General features: G+C 36.2%; 2 protein-coding genes across 2 annotated transcripts in view; one reads left to right on the top strand and one right to left on the bottom strand.

Moving 5' to 3' along the window:
• The window catches only part of LOC138350608 (uncharacterized), a 401,046-nt gene that overhangs the window by 161,743 nt on the left and 223,792 nt on the right, over positions 1 to 15,511 (bottom strand). The gene's annotated exons all lie outside the window — the stretch shown is intronic.
• Positions 15,426 to 15,511, top strand: part of LOC138350685 (uncharacterized) — an 11,349-nt gene continuing 11,263 nt past the window's right edge. The window contains exon 1 of the mRNA XM_069301918.1: positions 15,426 to 15,511. This exon is cut by the window's right edge and continues 29 nt beyond it. The gene's annotated coding sequence lies outside the window, so the exon portion shown is untranslated.

The following is a 15,511-nucleotide window of genomic DNA, read 5'->3' as shown; positions in this document are numbered from 1 at the left end:
TCCCTACCCTTCACCACCTTCCCTACCCTTCAACACCTTCCCTACCCTTCACCACCTTCCCTACCCTTCACCACCTTCCCTATCCTTCACCACCTTCCCAGTAGTAGGGTGTAAGCGCCACAGAGGATTTTTTTTTCTGGGGGGAAAAAATCCCGTGTAGCGCTTCGGGGTTTCAGGTGAATTTGTAAAATCCCCTGTAGCGCTTTAGGGTTTTCAGGCAAATTTGGGGAGTCACAGATTTGGAATTAGGGAATTCTTATAATGAAAAATAATGTCATACGAGTTTGTTAAAGTTCTTATGAGAAAAATAATTTCCGAGACATAGAAGTTTGTTAAGGCCTTATGGGACAAATTCAAGTAACGTATGTAGCACTTTAGGGCTTCCAGGAGAACTCTACGGACATGTTTTACATGTTTTCAACTTACAAAATCGTCTATGTAAGCCTTAGTTATTCATATAAATTTAGAAAATCACCTGTGTAAGTCATGGTTTTCAGGGTTTCGTACATCACACCCCCCCCCTCCCTCCCCCCTTACCTCGCAATCTGTCGCGTCACCTTTATTTACCTTACGCCCGGCCAGCCAGACCTCTTATCTTATCTTCTCCATAATAATATCTCAACCGCCCCTCCTCTCTCTCTCTCTCTCCTTTCATTCAGTTCAACTATTTTCCAACATCGTATGTTTGCTCCTTTTCATTAAGCAAGTCAGTTTTACACAAATAAATCATGTTAGTAAGCATGTTCTAGCTCACGTTCCCCCACCTTAGTCCCCTGTCGTATAATGAATACTATCATTCCAATCCCTCTAAAATTTAAAAATAATCATATTTCAAACGTAGTTCAATACAGTAATTTAGTTACCAAGCTCCAGCGCTTGTCCTCCGCCTTAGCTCTCTCTCGTATCTTCGTTAGTAACAGTCCAATTTCCCTGAAATTTTTACCCTCTGTATTTCAGGCTCCGTAAATAAGATCAAAACAGTTATCGAGCTCCAGCGCTTGTCCCCCACCTTAGTTCGTTTATACAAGATCGTTAGTAACAGTCCAATTTCCCTTAAATTTTTACCCTCTGTATTTCAGACACCGTAAATAAAATCAAGTCAGTTATCGAGCTCCAGCTCTCGTCCCCGCCTTAGTTCTCCTTCGTATCTTTGTAAATAACCCATCAATTTCCCTGAAATTTTTACCCTCTGTATTTCAGACACCGTAAATAAAATCAAGTCAGTTACTGAGCTCCAGCTCTCATCCCCCCACCCTCTTCCACCCTCAAGTCTTTAACCCATCAATTTCCCTGAAATTTTTACCCTCTGTATTTCAGACATAGTAAATATGAAGTAAACAATTATAAAACTCTAGCTCTTGTCCTCTGTCCAAGTTCACTCCTGTAAATTCATTACTCTCAGTCCAAATCCCCCTGAGATTTAAACACCCAACTACATTTTCAGACATAGTAAATAAAAACCAGTTCAGTTATCAAGTTTCAACTCTTGTGCCCCAGCTTAGTTCATTTTGTACAAGTTCTTTATTTCCAACTAAATCATCCTAAGATTTAAGATCACCTTATTTTCTAACGTAGTAAAATTAATCAGGGCATTAACCAAGCTCCATTCCCTCAGCCTTAGATCATCAGACATAAATATTTTCGATCAAGTCCGTCTCCAGCTTAACTCTTACCCTTTCCCTCCCTTACCTTCTCATCCCCAACTTATCCAAACCTTCAATAATCGTACTGTATTTGCATATTTTCTCTATATTCACTGTGTTCTTCGTATTCTCATCCGTGTTCACTCCATGTTCTTCAAATGTTCACAGTCCCATTCAGTTCATATTTTCACAAGTATCTCCATTTTTTCTGTAATCTTTCTCTTAGTCTCATTATGTTCTCTACAAATTCTAGACATATTTTCTATGTTTTCATGTTCATCACATGTTCTCTTTACAACTTTTATACTCAATATTCATGCTAACTTCATATTTTGTGTTCTTTGTCAATATTCATGTTCCTCTACAAGTTCATGTTCCTCACAAGATCACTTTGTTTTTCACCTTCACTTACATGTTTTCTACATTCTTTTGTCATATTCTCCATGTTCTTCACAAGTCCATTGTTCATTCTTTGTAATCCCTATTCTCCTTATCATGTTTTCATGTTCTCTGTAAGTTCATATTCCCAGCATGTTCACTGTATTCATCAACTTTTCTTACATGTGTTCTTTGCCATGTTCCCCATATGTTCTCTGGGTTTTTCCCCTTACATGTTATTTAACGTTCCTTAACTAAAAAAATCTTTCGCCAATCAACTAAAAACATAGTCACTTTCGTCATTTCTCAACTAAACCTATTATCCAGTCAACTAAAAATAGTCAGAAATAGCCTCGTTCAACACTGTTCTTAACTAAAACAACCTTTCTCTTAGCTGAAAATTGTCAAAGGAAACTTCTTTCAGCACTTTCTTAACAGCCGCTATGTTTCATCAGGAAAAAATTGTCAAAGGAAACTTTCCAAAACTGTTCATAACTAGCTTTTTATCCATCGTCAATCAACTAAATAATAACTTTCATCATTTCTTAACTAAACTTATTCCCCAGTCATCAGAAAATAGCCGTGTTCTTCATGTTTCATTGTCATTTCATAACTAAAATTATCCATCAATCAACAGAAAAAGTCATATTCATCATTTCGTAACAGCCATTATGTTTTCGTCAAGTAAGAAAATATAGTCAAAGATATCTATCATCGTCGTTCTTAACTTCCATTTATACTTTGTGGAGCACTAAAAATAGTCAAATGTAACTTTTTCAACACTTTCGTGACTAAAATTATATGTCGCTAAGTAAGAAAAATAGTCAAATGTAACTTTTTCAGCACTTTCGTAAAAAAAATTATATGTCGTCAAGTACGAAAAATAGTCAAAGGTGCTCTCCGTGACACCAAAGTTACTCTTCGAGAAATCAAAGACACTCTTCAATACATCAAGGACTTACTCAAAGATACCAAAGTTACACTCTAAGACATCCTTCGAGACATCAAAGACATCCTTTAAGACTTCAAGGGCACTCTTCGAGATATCAAAAGACACTCTCAAACACTCAAAATTTACTCGCATCCTCAAAGTTATTCTCAGAGTCATCAAAAAGTTAATCTCAGTCATCAAAATGCTATTCTCTAAGTAGCCTTTCGTTCATCAGAGAAACTTTCTAAGACATCTTCGTTCATTAAAGTTAATCTCAGAGGCATAAAAGTTATTCTCGGAGCTATCAAAATTAATCTCTAAAACAACAAAAGTTAATCTCTGTCATCAAAGTTGATCTGCAAGATATCTTCGAGACGTCAAAGTTACTTTTCATTACATCAAAGACACATTCAAATACTACCCATGTTCTCAGAAGTCATTCTCTAAGCCATCAATGTTCTTCTCTAAGACATAAAAGTTATTCTCTATGTCATCAAAAAGTTATTCTCTGAGCTAACAAAATACTACTCATGTTCTCAAAGACATTCTTCAATTCGTCAATGTTGTTTCAAAGACATCAAAGTTAATCTCAGAGTTATCCAAAGACATTCTCAAAGTCATCTAAAGTTATTCTCTAAGACATCAAAGTTATTCTAAGAGTTATCAAAAGTTATTCGCAGTCATGTTATGTTATTCTCTAACTCACTTCCATTCATCAAAGACATTCTCTAAGCCCTCAAAGTTATTCTCTAAGACAGCAAAGTCATTCCCAGAGTCATCAAAAAGTTATTCTTCGAAACATAAAATTTGCTCTGTAAGATATCTTCGTTCATCAAACTTATTCTCAGAGATATCTAAAGTTATTCTCAGAACAATCAAAAGTTATTCTAAGACAACAAAAGTTATTCTCAGAGCTACCCAAAGCTATTCTCAGAGTCACCTTCGTTCGTCAGAGAAACTTTCAAAACATCTTTGTTCATCAAACTTGTTTTCAAAGTCATCAAAAGTTAATCTAAGACATCTTCTTTCATCAAAGTTATTTTCAGAGACATCTAAAGTTATTCTCAGAGCTATCAAACTTGTTCTCAGAGTCATCAAATGTTATTCTCGAAGTCATCAAAGATATTTTCAGAGACATCTAAAGTTAATTTCTATGTTATAAAAGTTATTCTCAGAGACATCTAAAGTTAATCTTGGTCATCAAAGTTGTTCTCTAAACATCAATGTTGTTCTCCAAGACATCAAAGATGTTCTCAAAATCATAAAAGTTATTCCCAGAGCTATCAAAGTTAATCTCAGAGCTACCCAAAGCTATTCTCAGAGTCACCTTCGTTCGTCAGAGAAACTTTCAAAACATCTTTGTTCATCAAACTTGTTTTCAAAGTCATCAAAAGTTAATCTAAGACATCTTTTTTCATCAAAGTTATTCTCAGAGACATCTAAAGTTAATCTTGGTCATCAAAGTTGTTCTCCAAGACATCAAAGATGTTCTCAAAATCATAAAAGTTATTCCCAGAGCTATCAAAGTTATTCTCAAAGTCATCAAAGTTATTCAAAGAGCTAACAAAAGTTATTCTCTAAGTAACCTTTCGTTCATCAGAGAAGCTTTCTAAGACATCTTCGTTCATCAATGTTGATCTCTAAGTCACCTTGGTTCATCAAAGAAACTCTCCTTCTTCCATCAAGTTATACTTTAAGACAACATTGTTGTTCTCTAAGACATCTTCAGGCATAAAATTTCTCTCCAAATGTAACTAGTTCAGCTTTTCATATCAAACTTACACTTCTGTTAAATATATTTTCTTAGACATTTAACCTTTTAAACGGTTCTCTGAACTACACTGTTCAAACCTACGTAACCTATCCTCTCCACCCAATGTTACTTAGTTAACGTAACGTTCCTAAACCTAACTTTACCTATCCTAACATAACTTACCTTACCTTACCTATCTTACCTAACCTAACCTAACTTTACCTATGTTACCTTACCTTACCTACCTTTCCTAACTTAACCTGCTTAACCTATCTTACCTATCTTACCTAACTTTACCTATCTTACCTAACTTAACTTTCATAACCTAACTTTACCTATGTTACCTTACCTTACCTACCTTTCCTAACTTAACCTGCTTAACCTATCTTACCTAACTTTACCTATCTTACCTAACGTAACTTTCATAACCTAACTTTACCTATCCTAACATAACTTACCTTACCTTCCCTATCTTACCTAACTTTACCTATCCTAACATAACTTACCTTACCTTACCTATCTTACCTAACCTAACCTAACTTTACCTATGTTACCTTACCTTAGCTACCTTTCCTAACTTAACCTGCTTAACCTATCTTACCTAACTTTACCTATCTTACCTAACTTAACTTTCATAACCTAACTTTACCTATGTTACCTTACCTTACCTACCTTTCCTAACTTAACCTGCTTAACCTATCTTACCTATCTTACCTAACTTTACCTATCTTACCTAACTTAACTTTCATAACCTAACTTTACCTATCCTAACATAACTTACCTTACCTTCCCTATCTTACCTAACTTTACCTATCCTAACATAACTTACCTTACCTTTACCTATCTAACCTAACCTAACTTTACCTATGTTACCTTACCTTACCTACCTTTCCTAACTTAACCTGCTTAACCTATCTTACCTATCTTACCTAACTTTACCTATCTTACCTAACTTAACTTTCATAACCTAACTTTACCTATGTTACCTTACCTTACCTACCTTTCCTAACTTAACCTGCTTAACCTATCTTACCTATCTTACCTAACTTTACCTATCTTACCTAACTTTACCTATCTTACCTAACTTAACTTTCATAACCTAACTTTACCTATCCTAACATAACTTACCTTCCCTATCTTACCTAACTTTACCTATCCTATCCTAACCTAACTTGTCTTACCTAACTTAATCTTACTTTCCCAAACTGATGTATCCTAACTTATCTAGTCCAACCAGACATGCTCTAACTTACATAAGTATTCCTTCTTGTCTTTTGTGTTTCGTCAATCAGTGTCTCATATTCATTTACTCATTTCATTAGTTAATTTCTCAAATGGTCACTTATGCATTTCAAGTGCTATTTGTTATATATGGGCATTTACTCATTTCAAGGGATAATTTCTCAAATGGACGTTTTGCATTTCAAGTGTTATTTGTTTAAGATTGGGTGTTTAACCATTTCAAAGGTTTTTTGTTATATATGGGAACTTACTCGTTTCAAGGGCTAATTTCTCAAATGGTCATTTTTGCAGATCAAGGGTTATTTGTTAAAGTTCAACAAGTTGCCCATAAGTTGTATTTATTATGTTTGTTATCATTTATTCTTATTCCCCAAGCCCTTAACCTAACCTCTTGTAATCTTAGTGTATTTAGTAGGTTCTATCTTATGTTCTTATTCCCCAACCCTTTAACCTAACCTTTCAGATGTAGTTTGTTGAATATATTATCCTTTTCCTAACCTTTCAGATGTAGTTTTGTTTCTCCTTTTTGTATATTTTTACCCAAACCCACCATCCCACTTAACCATCTTTCCTTCTTTACTTTGTTTTCACATATAAGTTCATTCTTTATCATAGTAATAATAAAAATTACAATAGTAAAGAATCAGATCTACTAAGACTTGAAATTGAGAAACAAGAGCTTAAGGGAGTGAGAGCATGAAAGAAGAGCAAGGAGTAAGAGAGAGGGGGCGGAAGAAAATGGGACCAAAGAAGAGAGAATGAGAGAGAGTGTGGGCATGGGAGCACTAAGACTTGAATTGAGAAAAAGAAAAACTAAGTGAATGAGAGTGAGGGTGTGAGAATGGGAGCATTAAGACTTGAATTTGAGAAACAAGAGAGCATTTGAGCAAATGAGGGAGAGAGAGGGGGAGGAAGAGAGCGAATAAGGGAGAGAGATAGAAAAGGAGGGTTAGAAGGAGTAGGAGTAAAACAAAGTAAAAGAAGGAAAGAAGGTTAAGTGGGATGGTGGGTTTGGGTAAAAATATACAAAAAGGAGAAACAAAACTACATCTGAAAGGTTAGGAAAAGAATAATATATTCAACAAACTACATCTGAAAGGTTAGGTTAAAGGGTTGGGGAATAAGAACATAAGATAGAACCTACTAAATACACTAAGATTACAAGAGGTTAGGTTAAGGGCTTGGGGAATAAGAATAAATGATAACAAACATAATAAATACAACTTATGGGCAACTTGTTGAACTTTAACAAATAACCCTTGATCTGCAAAAATGACCATTTGAGAAATTAGCCCTTGAAACGAGTAAGTTCCCATATATAACAAAAAACCTTTGAAATGGTTAAACACCCAATCTTAAACAAATAACACTTGAAATGCAAAACGTCCATTTGAGAAATTATCCCTTGAAATGAGTAAATGCCCATATATAACAAATAGCACTTGAAATGCATAAGTGACCATTTGAGAAATTAACTAATGAAATGAGTAAATGAATATGAGACACTGATTGACGAAACACAAAAGACAAGAAGGAATACTTATGTAAGTTAGAGCATGTCTGGTTGGACTAGATAAGTTAGGATACATCAGTTTGGGAAAGTAAGATTAAGTTAGGTAAGACAAGTTAGGTTAGGATAGGATAGGTAAAGTTAGGTAAGATAGGGAAGGTAAGTTATGTTAGGATAGGTAAAGTTAGGTTATGAAAGTTAAGTTAGGTAAGATAGGTAAAGTTAGGTAAGATAGGTAAGATAGGTTAAGCAGGTTAAGTTAGGAAAGGTAGGTAAGGTAAGGTAACATAGGTAAAGTTAGGTTATGAAAGTTAAGTTAGGTAAGATAGGTAAAGTTAGGTAAGATAGGTAAGATAGGTTAAGCAGGTTAAGTTAGGAAAGGTAGGTAAGGTAAGGTAACATAGGTAAAGTTAGGTTAGGTTAGATAGGTAAAGGTAAGGTAAGTTATGTTAGGATAGGTAAAGTTAGGTAAGATAGGGAAGGTAAGGTAAGTTATGTTAGGATAGGTAAAGTTAGGTTATGAAAGTTAAGTTAGGTAAGATAGGTAAAGTTAGGTAAGATAGGTAAGATAGGTTAAGCAGGTTAAGTTAGGAAAGGTAGGTAAGGTAAGGTAACATAGGTAAAGTTAGGTTATGAAAGTTAAGTTAGGTAAGATAGGTAAAGTTAGGTAAGATAGGTTAAGCAGGTTAAGTTAGGAAAGGTAGCTAAGGTAAGGTAACATAGGTAAAGTTAGGTTAGGTTAGGTAAGATAGGTAAGGTAAGGTAAGTTATGTTAGGATAGGTAAAGTTAGGTAAGATAGGGAAGGTAAGGTAAGTTATGTTAGGATAGGTAAAGTTAGGTTATGAAAGTTACGTTAGGTAAGATAGGTAAAGTTAGGTAAGATAGGTTAAGCAGGTTAAGTTAGGAAAGGTAGGTAAGGTAAGGTAACATAGGTAAAGTTAGGTTATGAAAGTTAAGTTAGGTAAGATAGGTAAAGTTAGGTAAGATAGGTAAGATAGGTTAAGCAGGTTAAGTTAGGAAAGGTAGGTAAGGTAAGGTAACATAGGTAAAGTTAGGTTAGGTTAGGTAAGATAGGTAAGGTAAGGTAAGTTATGTTAGGATAGGTAAAGTTAGGTTTAGGAACGTTACGTTAACTAAGTAACATTGGGTGGAGAGGATAGGTTACGTAGGTTTGAACAGTGTAGTTCAGAGAACAGTTTAAAAGGTTAAATGTCTAAGAAAATATATTTAACAGAAGTGTAAGTTTGATATGAAAAGCTGAACTAGTTACATTTGGAGAGAAATTTTATGCCTGAAGATGTCTTAGAGAACAACAATGTTGTCTTAAAGTATAACTTGATGGAAGAAGGAGAGTTTCTTTGATGAACCAAGGTGACTTAGAGATCAACATTGATGAACGAAGATGTCTTAGAAAGCTTCTCTGATGAACGAAAGGTTACTTAGAGAATAACTTTTGTTAGCTCTTTGAGTAACTTTGATGACTTTGAGAATAACTTTGATAGCTCTGGGAATAACTTTTATGATTTTGAGAACATCTTTGATGTCTTGGAGAACAACTTTGATGACCAAGATTAACTTTAGATGTCTCTGAGAATAACTTTGATGAAAAAAGATGTCTTAGATTAACTTTTGATGACTTTGAAAACAAGTTTGATGAACAAAGATGTTTTGAAAGTTTCTCTGACGAACGAAGGTGACTCTGAGAATAGCTTTGGGTAGCTCTGAGATTAACTTTGATAGCTCTGGGAATAACTTTTATGATTTTGAGAACATCTTTGATGTCTTGGAGAACAACATTGATGTTTAGAGAACAACTTTGATGACCAAGATTAACTTTAGATGTCTCTGAGAATAACTTTTATAACATAGAAATTAACTTTAGATGTCTCTGAAAATATCTTTGATGACTTCGAGAATAACATTTGATGACTCTGAGAACAAGTTTGATAGCTCTGAGAATAACTTTAGATGTCTCTGAAAATAACTTTGATGAAAGAAGATGTCTTAGATTAACTTTTGATGACTTTGAAAACAAGTTTGATGAACAAAGATGTTTTGAAAGTTTCTCTGACGAACGAAGGTGACTCTGAGAATAGCTTTGGGTAGCTCTGAGAATAACTTTTGTTGTCTTAGAATAACTTTTGATTGTTCTGAGAATAACTTTAGATATCTCTGAGAATAAGTTTGATGAACGAAGATATCTTACAGAGCAAATTTTATGTTTCGAAGAATAACTTTTTGATGACTCTGGGAATGACTTTGCTGTCTTAGAGAATAACTTTGAGGGCTTAGAGAATGTCTTTGATGAATGGAAGTGAGTTAGAGAATAACATAACATGACTGCGAATAACTTTTGATAACTCTTAGAATAACTTTGATGTCTTAGAGAATAACTTTAGATGACTTTGAGAATGTCTTTGGATAACTCTGAGATTAACTTTGATGTCTTTGAAACAACATTGACGAATTGAAGAATGTCTTTGAGAACATGAGTAGTATTTTGTTAGCTCAGAGAATAACTTTTTGATGACATAGAGAATAACTTTTATGTCTTAGAGAAGAACATTGATGGCTTAGAGAATGACTTCTGAGAACATGGGTAGTATTTGAATGTGTCTTTGATGTAATGAAAAGTAACTTTGACGTCTCGAAGATATCTTGCAGATCAACTTTGATGACAGAGATTAACTTTTGTTGTTTTAGAGATTAATTTTGATAGCTCCGAGAATAACTTTTATGCCTCTGAGATTAACTTTAATGAACGAAGATGTCTTAGAAAGTTTCTCTGATGAACGAAAGGCTACTTAGAGAATAGCATTTTGATGACTGAGATTAACTTTTTGATGACTCTGAGAATAACTTTGAGGATGCGAGTAAATTTTGAGTGTTTGAGAGTGTCTTTTGATATCTCGAAGAGTGCCCTTGAAGTCTTAAAGGATGTCTTTGATGTCTCGAAGGATGTCTTAGAGTGTAACTTTGGTATCTTTGAGTAAGTCCTTGATGTATTGAAGAGTGTCTTTGATTTCTCGAAGAGTAACTTTGGTGTCACGGAGAGCACCTTTGACTATTTTTCGTACTTGACGACATATAATTTTTTTTACGAAAGTGCTGAAAAAGTTACATTTGACTATTTTTCTTACTTAGCGACATATAATTTTAGTCACGAAAGTGTTGAAAAAGTTACATTTGACTATTTTTAGTGCTCCACAAAGTATAAATGGAAGTTAAGAACGACGATGATAGATATCTTTGACTATATTTTCTTACTTGACGAAAACATAATGGCTGTTACGAAATGATGAATATGACTTTTTCTGTTGATTGATGGATAATTTTAGTTATGAAATGACAATGAAACATGAAGAACACGGCTATTTTCTGATGACTGGGGAATAAGTTTAGTTAAGAAATGATGAAAGTTATTATTTAGTTGATTGACGATGGATAAAAAGCTAGTTATGAACAGTTTTGGAAAGTTTCCTTTGACAATTTTTTCCTGATGAAACATAGCGGCTGTTAAGAAAGTGCTGAAAGAAGTTTCCTTTGACAATTTTCAGCTAAGAGAAAGGTTGTTTTAGTTAAGAACAGTGTTGAACGAGGCTATTTCTGACTATTTTTAGTTGACTGGATAATAGGTTTAGTTGAGAAATGACGAAAGTGACTATGTTTTTAGTTGATTGGCGAAAGATTTTTTTAGTTAAGGAACGTTAAATAACATGTAAGGGGAAAAACCCAGAGAACATATGGGGAACATGGCAAAGAACACATGTAAGAAAAGTTGATGAATACAGTGAACATGCTGGGAATATGAACTTACAGAGAACATGAAAACATGATAAGGAGAATAGGGATTACAAAGAATGAACAATGGACTTGTGAAGAACATGGAGAATATGACAAAAGAATGTAGAAAACATGTAAGTGAAGGTGAAAAACAAAGTGATCTTGTGAGGAACATGAACTTGTAGAGGAACATGAATATTGACAAAGAACACAAAATATGAAGTTAGCATGAATATTGAGTATAAAAGTTGTAAAGAGAACATGTGATGAACATGAAAACATAGAAAATATGTCTAGAATTTGTAGAGAACATAATGAGACTAAGAGAAAGATTACAGAAAAAATGGAGATACTTGTGAAAATATGAACTGAATGGGACTGTGAACATTTGAAGAACATGGAGTGAACACGGATGAGAATACGAAGAACACAGTGAATATAGAGAAAATATGCAAATACAGTACGATTATTGAAGGTTTGGATAAGTTGGGGATGAGAAGGTAAGGGAGGGAAAGGGTAAGAGTTAAGCTGGAGACGGACTTCATCGAAAATATTTATGTCTGATGATCTAAGGCTGAGGGAATGGAGCTTGGTTAATGCCCTGATTAATTTTACTACGTTAGAAAATAAGGTGATCTTAAATCTTAGGATGATTTAGTTGGAAATAAAGAACTTGTACAAAATGAACTAAGCTGGGGCACAAGAGTTGAAACTTGATAACTGAACTGGTTTTTATTTACTATGTCTGAAAATGTAGTTGGGTGTTTAAATCTCAGGGGGATTTGGACTGAGAGTAATGAATTTACAGGAGTGAACTTGGACAGAGGACAAGAGCTAGAGTTTTATAATTGTTTACTTCATATTTACTGTCTGAAATACAGAGGGTAAAAATTTCAGGGAAATTGATGGGTTAAAGACTTGAGGGTGGAAGAGGGTGGGGGGATGAGAGCTGGAGCTCAGTAACTGACTTGATTTTATTTACGGTGTCTGAAATACAGAGGGTAAAAATTTCAGGGAAATTGATGGGTTATTTACAAAGATACGAAGGAGAACTAAGGCGGGGACGAGAGCTGGAGCTCGATAACTGACTTGATTTTATTTACGGTGTCTGAAATACAGAGGGTAAAAATTTAAGGGAAATTGGACTGTTACTAACGATCTTGTATAAACGAACTAAGGTGGGGGACAAGCGCTGGAGCTCGATAACTGTTTTGATCTTATTTACGGAGCCTGAAATACAGAGGGTAAAAATTTCAGGGAAATTGGACTGTTACTAACGAAGATACGAGAGAGAGCTAAGGCGGAGGACAAGCGCTGGAGCTTGGTAACTAAATTACTGTATTGAACTACGTTTGAAATATGATTATTTTTAAATTTTAGAGGGATTGGAATGATAGTATTCATTATACGACAGGGGACTAAGGTGGGGGAACGTGAGCTAGAACATGCTTACTAACATGATTTATTTGTGTAAAACTGACTTGCTTAATGAAAAGGAGCAAACATACGATGTTGGAAAATAGTTGAACTGAATGAAAGGAGAGAGAGAGAGAGAGGAGGGGCGGTTGAGATATTATTATGGAGAAGATAAGATAAGAGGTCTGGCTGGCCGGGCGTAAGGTAAATAAAGGTGACGCGACAGATTGCGAGGTAAGGGGGGAGGGAGGGGGGGGGTGTGATGTACGAAACACTGAAAACCATGACTTACACAGGTGATTTTCAAAATTTATATGAATAACTAAGGCTTACATAGACGATTTTGTAAGTTGAAAACATGTAAAACATGTCCGTAGAGTTCTCCTGGAAGCCCTAAAGTGCTACATACGTTACTTGAATTTGTCCCATAAGGCCTTAACAAACTTCTATGTCTCGGAAATTATTTTTCTCATAAGAACTTTAACAAACTCGTATGACATTATTTTTCATTATAAGAATTCCCTAATTCCAAATCTGTGACTCCCCAAATTTGCCTGAAAACCCTAAAGCGCTACAGGGGATTTTACAAATTCACCTGAAACCCCGAAGCGCTACACGGGATTTTTTCCCCCCAGAAAAAAAAATCCTCTGTGGCGCTTACACCCTACTACTCTTCCCTACCCTCCACCACCTTCCCTATCCTTCACCACCTTCCCTACCCTTCAACACCTTCCCCACCCTTCACCACCTTCCCTACCCTTCACCACCTTCCCTACCCTTCACCACCTTCCCTACCCTTTACCACCTTCCCTACCCTTCACCACCTTCCCTACCCTTCACCACCTTCCCTACCCTTCACCACCTTCCCTACCCTTCACCACCTTCCCTATCCTTCACCACCTTCCCTACCCTTCACCACCTTCCCTACCCTTCACCACCTTCCCTACCCTTCACCCAACCCGTTCTCGTTATAGCACGTCACATTCTGACGTATACTTTACCTAAGGACAAAAACTGATGTACAAGAAGATTGTTGCGGCTCGCGAAACTGAGATGATGTCCCGTTTTCTGTTCTTGGTGATGTTTGGTGAGATGTGGATGTGAGTATTGGCGGCAGGGCAGCAATGGCCTTATTCTGTATATTTATAGTGGGCCTTAAAGTGGGTGGGCCGACAAGCAGCTCCACATCTCACCAAACATCACCGGGTGACCACCACTCTGGAAATTCAACTTGTTGGTGTTTCCATTGATAACAAGTCGGTTTTTTTCCAGTGCCTTATTCAAGAGAAAAAGTTTCTAAAACAGTTAACATTCTTTCTAAAATCAGATATTATGTACCTCGGCCTTGCTTGGTAACGCTCTATTGCTCTCTCATCTATCCTTATCTCAACTATGGTATATGTGCTTGGGGTTCTATTACCCAAAATTATCTTCGTCCTCTAATTACTCCATATAAATTAGCTATTAGAACAATAACAAACTCTGGCTCTAGACAGCACTCGGACATTTATTTAAATTTTGTTATTTGTTAGATATTATGTCACTGCACATCCTCTCATGTGTACTCTATATATATTAAACTCTGAACTGTAATGCCAATCCTGACCTTAAACGCTTCCTAAAAGGTTGTAACAGAACTCTTGGGGGCACCACACTAGAAACAAATATCTATTTCATAATTCAAGATTGAGACTTAACTAAACTAGAAACGCTACGCAAATCAAGGGACCCAGAATGTGGAATGACCTTTCCAATCACGTCAAAGACTGTCCATCTCTCAACCAGTTTAAGAGAAGCACTAAGTACTACCTACTCGACTCCATGTAACATTCGTTACCTCCTAAATGTCAACTTATGTCTTCCTATTATCAAACATCATTAATGCTAACTTGTAAAACTGCTAATACCTGACATGTATAAACTTAAGAAAATTGTAGTCCGTCAGTTTATTTACTCAAAATGACTATCCGCTCGTCTGTTGCAATTGTTGCTGTTAATTCGACATGTAATTATGGTAATTCTTTCTTCTACTTCAGTTCACTTCATGCTTTTGATCTCATTTAGTCTTAAGTCTTAGTTTTTAAGTGTTTTTCCCACATCTTGTATGAAACGGTGTGCATATTAGTGGCAACCAGGCTGTGACTCATACGTCAGGCTGCGAGCAGCCGTGTCCAACAGCCTGGCTGATCAGTCCAGCAACCAGGAGGCCTGGTCGACGACCGGGCCTCGGGGACGCTAAGCCCCGGAAGCACCTCAAGGTAACCTCAAGGTATGTTACCAGACTAGTCCAAGAACTGAGATATGAGCTACGAGGAAAGGCTACAGGAGCTACACCTCACGTCCCTGGATGACGGAAGAGTAAGGGGAGACATGATCACCACCTACAAAATTTTCAGGAACTGACAGGGTGGGACAAAGTTCAACTAATTAGCACGTGTGGAACATGAACAAGGGGACACAGGTAGAAACTTAATACCCAAATGAGCCACAGAGACATTAGAAATACTTTTTCAGTGTCAGAGTAGTTAACAGATGGAATGCATTAGACAGTGATGTGGAGGAGACTGACTCCATACACAGTTTCATATGTAGATTTGATAGAGCCGATGAATCAAGAATCTGTACACCAGTAGATTGACACTTGAGAGGCGGGACCAAAGAGCCGAAGCTCAACCTCCGCAAGCACAACTAGGGGAGACGAGACGGGAGGTGACGCATGCGCACTGGAGGCGCGGGGCCAAGCAGAGGCCCCACAGAGGGAGTGTGTCAGTAGAGGTGGTGTTCCCCCGGACCTCCCAGCCAGCGGGCGTGTGTACTCATACTTACACTAATATACTCTGGCCCTGTGTGTACA

The sequence above is a fragment of the Procambarus clarkii genome, chromosome 46 (assembly GCF_040958095.1).
Source record: "Procambarus clarkii isolate CNS0578487 chromosome 46, FALCON_Pclarkii_2.0, whole genome shotgun sequence".
Taxonomy (NCBI): Eukaryota; Metazoa; Arthropoda; class Malacostraca; order Decapoda; family Cambaridae; genus Procambarus; species Procambarus clarkii.
This window is presented reverse-complemented; position numbering and strand designations above follow the sequence as displayed.